The sequence below is a fragment of the Prenolepis imparis genome, unplaced genomic scaffold (genome assembly GCF_030444845.1).
Source record: "Prenolepis imparis isolate NDT839.2.m4 unplaced genomic scaffold, iyPreImpa1.0 SCAF_222, whole genome shotgun sequence".
Classification (NCBI taxonomy): Eukaryota; Metazoa; Arthropoda; class Insecta; order Hymenoptera; family Formicidae; genus Prenolepis; species Prenolepis imparis.
Genome location: NW_028141380.1, coordinates 7,822 through 15,642, shown reverse-complemented (window position 1 = coordinate 15,642; position 7,821 = coordinate 7,822).

Here is a 7,821-nt window from a genome sequence, read left to right as displayed (position 1 = left end):
ATACACCCACTGCACCATTCGAGAAATGTGCATTAGATATAGTCGGACCACTAACAGTAACCACGAAGGGAAACAAATATTTGCTAACATTCCAAGATAATTTAACAAAATATAGCGAAGCAGTACCAATCCCAAACCAAGAAGCGAACACGGTCAGCAAGGAATTTATTACAAAAATCGTTCTCAAACACGGGACGCCCGAAAAAATCCTTACAGATCAAGGAACAAATTTCCTCAGTGAAATATTCAAAAATACATGCAAGCTGTTAAAAATAAACAAAATACAGACAACTGCATATCACCCTGAAAGCAACGGCGCACTAGAACGATCACATCGCACGCTGGCAGAATATCTACGACATTACATTAACGAAGACCAAACCGATTGGGATGAATGGATACCGTTCGCAATTTTTTCTTATAACACCACACCACACACAGCAACAGGATACACGCCCTTCGAACTAATATATGGACGACAAGCAGAATTACCGACTGCACTAACGAAACCCCCAAGGCTAACATATAATTACGACGATTACGCACAAGAGATGCGAGAAAGAATACGAGCTACCAATCAACAGGCAAGGGAACATCTAAAGGATAAGAAAATTAAAGCCAAACAACAATACGATAAAGAAACAAAAATAACAAAATTTAGAATAGGCGACAAGGTACTGGTCTACGACGAGACGTTACGACGAGGACGATCAAAGAAACTCGAATCATTATGGACCGGACCATACGTCATACTCGAAAGGAACTCAGACGTAAATTATACAATAAAAAAAGGAAGAAAGACTATACGTATACACGCAAATAAACTCAAACAATTTATAGAAGCATAAACGAACTGTATTATTACAGGATGCTCACTTGCTGGAACAGCAAGGTACTCGCAAGGCCCCACGACGACAAGGATCGCCCATATAAAATACACGAATTTATTCACAACCCAGGCCTACATTTTGAAAAAATCGGAAAATTACATTATACCGAAGGAACATGGAAACTTGTAATTAAATTAAACTTAGAAGAACTAATGCAAAGGTACGAACAAATAGAAGAATACGTACAACAGCACCAACTGAAATGCGACACACTGAAGTTCCACGTTCAGTATCAAAAGGACGCATGTACTAGCTTCGAGACCATCACAAATAAAGAAGCTAAATATCTGAAGAACCTCATGACACAAATCCAAACGGTTTACAGACCGCCGACTAACAAACGTCGAGGATTAATAAACGGAATAGGAACAATAGCGAAAACATTATTTGGAACGATGGACGCAGAAGATGAGGAACATATCAACCAACAACTCGAGCTACTAAACGACAACCAACAAACGATGCAGCATGCAATAAAAACCCAATTAAAGGTAGTAAACGCAACAATAGCACACATAGAAACGTTAGAAAATATAGTTCAACGAAACGAAAATCTATTACGCAAACAAGTACAGGCATTTTTCGAACGCGAAGACATTTCTGAACATTTTGCGATAACCACTGCGGTCATTACAGAACTAATACGCGACGCAGAAAATGTACTAGATTACCTGACACACATACAAAAAGAAACAATACAACTAAAATTAATGCCGGTAGATATAATAACCGCGCATTTAAAGGAAGCGGTACACCAAATACCGCAAGGTTCATATTTCCCGTTCTCAATACATGCCGAGAATTGGTTACAAATAGAAAAATACATGACAGTAAGCGCATATTGCGATAAAACAAAAATTTTCACCATCCTTCATTTTCCGCTAATAACAAAACCTACGTACGATATCGTAAGAGTAGTAGCGCTCCCTATTCCGGACCATAACGCGATAATGTCAAGCACAGAAATAACAAACGAACTACTCGCGTTAAATAAGGAAACGCTAACATACGTACTAATAACAGAAAACGTGTTAGAAAAGTGTAAAAGGAACAACTACGATTATATATGTCTAAAGACACATCCAATATACCGTATAAACGCGAACGCCCCGTGCGAAATACAAATGTACGAACAGCGACAACAGTATCATAATAATTGTAAAATAAAGCGAACTATTGAAAGAAAAGCAGTCTGGATCGCATTACACCAGCCAGGCACTTGGTTATATTCAACCACCACTGACCTGCAAGTAATTATACAATGCAACGGACAACATGAGTACAGAGAAACAATAAGAAATACGGGACAAATAACACTACAAGGAAAATGCAAATTGACAACCACAGAAATGACGATACAAACAAGAAACACAGTTTTCGAAACAGAAACGGAAACGTACCTACCAGAATTAAACATAACACTATTACGCGATCTCAAAACTAACAACAATATAACGTTAACAGACGTCACAGAACACGAAACTGAATTAACAGAATTAAGAGCCAAATTACACACGATAAATAATAACTTGGAAAACAATGAGCAAAGGTTTTTTACCAAAAAATACTTCCTATACCCAATGGCAACCAACGGAATAATCCTTACCGTAGTAATAGCAATAATAATTTATATAACAAAAAAAACCAGGAAAACCGTATACAAACCTACAACAATACCAAGACCAAAACCAATATTAAAACGTAGTCTAAGCACGCGATATTAGAAGTAAGAACAAAAATTGTAAAGCATTGTAAATATCGCTATAGAACTAAGAAAACTACGTGCCTCGTTTTCTTTTCTAACGGGGGAGGGATGTTATAGCCCTAAAAGCTATAACTATAATTATTAAAATCACTTAATATAATTATTATTATTTTGTATATATTACACAAAAATAAGTAAAACGCATGCTTGCAAAAGCGCTGAGGCAATAAGAATTTCGACAAGCATACGAAATCCGAAAAACGAGACTAACGCTGAGTAAGCACTGCGCTAATTAAGAAATTACCAAAATCGCAAGCAAAGCGTTCCATTAACCTCCTTCGCTTGCGACTAGTAACCCAATTATTAGATATAAAAAGGACCCTAAGACAACTCTCGAGGTCCCAGTCAAGCTGCAGTAAAGCGCAAGTACGTTAATAACAAACCACGACACGATTGTGAACAAGTGATCTACGCAACAACTGTGTAAGCATACTTTATTTTGCGTCATCCCAAGACGCTCATATACTTTGTACAACTGACTATTTATTTTAAATATATTGTGAAACCACAACCGGAAGTGAAATTCCCCCTGACGTTTCCGAGCTTCCTAGTTCTAATTCGGTAACGATCCCTTATCTATCCTGTGCCTCACAAGGGCATAACACAATAAAAATTAAGAAAATATATTTCGTATAAGAAAATGGATTAATGCTTCATATTATTCATTTACGGCCTCGTGACTCGGTAGATCCTCGACATTCGAGGTATTACAAAACAATTGTGGTCTGATATTTATCGCTACCGAGGGGAACATATCCCGTATTATATTTCAATCGAGGAGGCGAGGGAGAAAGACATCTCCCAAATTACAAGACTCAAATACTCGATACAAGACAATCAGAGAGACGAAACTCGATAAATAATTAGACTAACATTTATACACAAAATTCTGGACTGTCGACTCGGTACGACTCTCCACGGAGAGAGAGGCGGCGCAATTCTTACATTAATGGCGAATCTCGGTACGGGCCTCGCGTTTTGCACACTCCCGAGTGCTCGGTAACGAAAGTAATTAACAATAACCTAGGTAACAATTTTTGCCGTGTTACTAGAGACGCGAGTCCCCGCCGAGTTCGCTCTTACCGAGATTTCGAAAGTGGTGGCCTTACAATATATGGAGGTCCGTCAGTGTCTCACGTGGTTCGCACGCCGCAGTCTCGTCGAACAGTGTACGACTCACGGCACGCCGGTAGCCGGCGTCGGTGGCGCTGCGCGCGCCGCCTATAATCGATCCTTGATCCTCTGTCGACGATAGTCGATCCTTGTGGGCCTCGTGGCCCCGGTATTTTCGGAACTGCTCTCGGTACTTTTCGGAATGTTGGTGCGGATAATGTAGCTGCTCGCTGCACGTTCCGAATAACTGCTTCTCTCCTTCTTTAATGGCTGTCGACTTGCTGGGGAACCCGCCGAGAGGTGATCAGTCTCCGACGGTTCCGCTTTCTTCGGGACGATGCCGGCGGCCCCACTGGAGTAGCCATCCCTGTCTCGAGATGTCGGTACCTTTTTATGTGCTGCTCCGCTTAGTTCCGTCCGCTATCCGAGGCTGTAAAACGTATCCGGAAGTAACGGGCCCTTGCGTATTTATTCTATTTATTTGACAATAAATACCTTACTTGATCGTGTTATCCGGCGTCCCCGAGCGCACCGCTTCCACCCAGGTCGTCCACTCTTGCTGCAAATTCCGCCATCCCACGATGGCTGCTCCCTTTGATACATTAGAGCCTTCTCCGACCACTCACTTCCACTCGGTAAACCTACGGGACTTAACTAACTAAAGGCGAGTCGACGAAGAAAAGTTCGTCGCTCGCCGACCCAAAATTCGTTTCCTCCCTCTCGACCCTTTCTCGGCCGGGCCGTTCCGGCCCTGTGACGGGCGTAAAACCGTCACGTCACAAGATGTAACCGAAACCACGCATGCCGGCCTTAGCCGACCAGAGTGGCCGCATCCTCCATGTTCCCTACACATAGACAATGGGAGCAGGGATGACCGGCAATTATGCCAATCACCCCTGCATCCGAAACAACTAATGGTCCAAGGACCACCACTGGACAACGACGATAACGAATGCCACCTCATTAAAAGGACGTAACCGGACCTAACATACCCGCGAGGCGAGTCAGATAGGCCGCAGTCCTTATCCACATTAAATAAATAAATAACCACGTACAAAAATGGACCAACTAACGAAGGGCGTAACCAGACCATACAGACCGGCCGAAGCCGTCAACATAGGCCGCAGCCCCCATAACATTAGACGAAACATTACATACCGAGTATGGGAGAGGGAGGCAGACCCACGTCCACCGGGTTCACCTCCATATCCCCCTGCTCTTCTCCCTCGGTGGATGTGCCCTCGCAAGAACCCCCATCCGGGCGTCCCGAGGCCTGTCTTTTATCTTGAGAAGCGGCACCCATCCGCTCCTCACCGTGCCTTTTTGGAAGGGCGGCCAACTTGGCACACACCCCTAAGCCCAATCTGTGATTGGCAAGTTTGCCCCTGCCCGCGCAGGCAACGCAGTGTGGCGGCGCCGAACAGCCGGCAGCCCTATGCCCCACCTTGCCGCAGCGATAACAGTCCCCTCGATCCAGATGAGGGAACTGTATCTCAGGGCCGCGTGTCCAAACTCTAAGCAACGGTAGCATTGTATGGGGCGGCGGGCCAACGGAACTACTGTCAGTTCCGACTACACCACACGAAGCCTTTCCTTCGCCACCAACTTGCGCGCCACCTTAGCGGGGCAGCGTAACCAAATTGTGCTGACGTCAGTTTTTGGGGTACCTCGGACTAACCCAGCCCGGATGTTCCCAACATCGCATTCTCGACGTCAGCAGCCTCCCTCAGGATGTCCTCGCGAGAAGAAAAGGCCATGACACCCTTTAGACGCACCTCCTCCAGTCGTACCGGACGTGATATCCAGACGTATCGAGACCCGTCGAAGATCTGCCTCAGCCGACCAGCAAGCTGGTCCGCCTTGGTAAACGCATCCTGACTGGGTATTTGCATTAGCGAACCCCCGGTTACCGTTCGACACATCCCCATCCCCGAGATGCCAATCTTCTTAAGGTCGATCCACTCCTTTGCCTCGGACAGAACCGAGGCATAGGTGGGCCGATCCTTCCCCCCCCCGACCACAGTCAACGCCACCGCCGCCGTGGACAAGGGACGAATACGGACTCGCTTGCGAGGAGCCCCCGCATCCGAAGCCGCAGCGCCAACGCGCATTCTTTTCTACCCTGTACGGAGCCTCCTGGCTCTCCTCCTAGTCCTCCCTCCGATCCCAGGGGCATCCGAGGACCCCTCCGCAAACGCAGAGGGCACAGAGCCCCCATGAGCGGGAGAAGCAACGGGCGCAATAGAGCCCGTAACACTGCCCGTCGGACCCAAAAATCTGGAAACTCCTTCAGGAGGAGGAGCCCCAGCCTGAGCACCGACAGGCTCTAGTCGAAAAGCGGCCGCCATCGTCGAGACAATATCGCCTCTGAGATCGACAAGTTTTCGATCCAGGAGCGACGAGATCTCCTCCGCAAACGGGGATCTATCCGCTATGGCAGCGGTCAGAGGAGGCCCTTCCACAAGCAATGGAGGGGGCTCTCCTTCCCCCTTGCCGGCTCCACGCTCTGCAACTCCCCACTGTAAAGTAGGGCATCGTATTTTGCCCCCAATGAAAGGAGGCTAGCCCGAAGGGCTCCTAGTTCACCGTTAACACGGTTGACCTCCTTGTCCTAATATGCGCCACCTTAGGCCCTCATTTTCGGACCATAACCCCTTTACCTGCGAATCCGCAGCAGCATATAGGCGTTCTTCGAAAGCTCCCACGATCTCATCCAGCCTGGAAGATGAGATCAAAAGCTCCCTAGCCAAGGAGTTATCCAGACCCTCGGATACCTCAGATACTTTTTCAATCTGGCACACAAACTTCCGCGCCAGATTCCGTAAATCCAGCGGGGAGACGTTCGCAAGACCCCCGCGAAACGTCTCCCGAGATGGAATATTCCCCCGGCTCACAGCGGAGAGGACGGGACCAGTGGACGGATCCAAAATCCTCTCAATCTCTTTAAACAGGATCTCCTCTTTGGCAACGTTAAGCCGCTCCTTGGCTTCGGCAATGCCAACATAATCACCGGTCTTAGCCGGACGACCGCGTTTTTTTAATAGAGTGGAGGTTGTACTCACCCTTATCCGCTTGTTTCTCCACTACTGGCTACGGAAACGTGTCGGACGAAATCACCATCGGAGCCTCCTCATCCTGGCTCACCGATGGTGAAATATCCGTCGACGGTCCGGGAAGCGGCGACTTCTTCCCCATATGAACCGCGAGCCTTTCCAGAACAACAAAGGGAATCTTCCCGCTGTCCGCCAAACACCGTAGTGCCGCACTTCGGGGTTGCTGCTCTTCCACAGCGCTTTGAGCGATAGCCACTTCCTCTGGCACCCTCGCTGGCAAGGTACCAGATGGCTCGACGTCTGATGACGACGAGGAGGTGGCCGGGACAATACCCCCCGGTCCTTAAGCATCCGTGACTCTAAGGCAGTCTTCTCTTGTTTCTTTTCCATCATGGTTTCTGAAACATTGGTTTTCTGTCAGGGTTTTTCTTCCCTTAGGAGATTCTCTTACCAGACTAACGGAGTCTCCACTCCGGGTGTTTTTTCGGTGTTTTCCTTCACCTAAGCTCCGGTATCTCGGGCGCGCTAATGCCCGTACATCTTAGACTCGTCTAAGATGCCTGTGAGGGGATCTATCTATTTATCTATCTATCTATCTTGTTTTTTTTTCGAATCCTGCATAGAACACCCTCTACCTCGGGGGAGGCTTCGGGTAGTGCCGGACTCTTACCGACTAAACCCCACCGGTGGCAACCTTGCGCTTGCGACGACACCCCGGAAACTGCTCTCGCATAACTTCCGGGATGTCGCTTCGCGCCTTTTTTTTACTCGCTGGGGAAACCTTTTATAGGTACCCATGCCTCCGGGATGAGAACATGGGTTATGTGGGACTCATTCTGCTTATCCCAGGAAAAACCGAAGTCTTCCCCGTGATAAATCACAGAATATTACCGCACTAAAATCCCAGCGGGTGTCCTTCTCGGGCGTTGGTTGGGGGGCGCCCGGGATGCTGGTATCCCATGCCGTCCGGACGCCCCCCCGCCCAGCCTTCTCCAGGGAG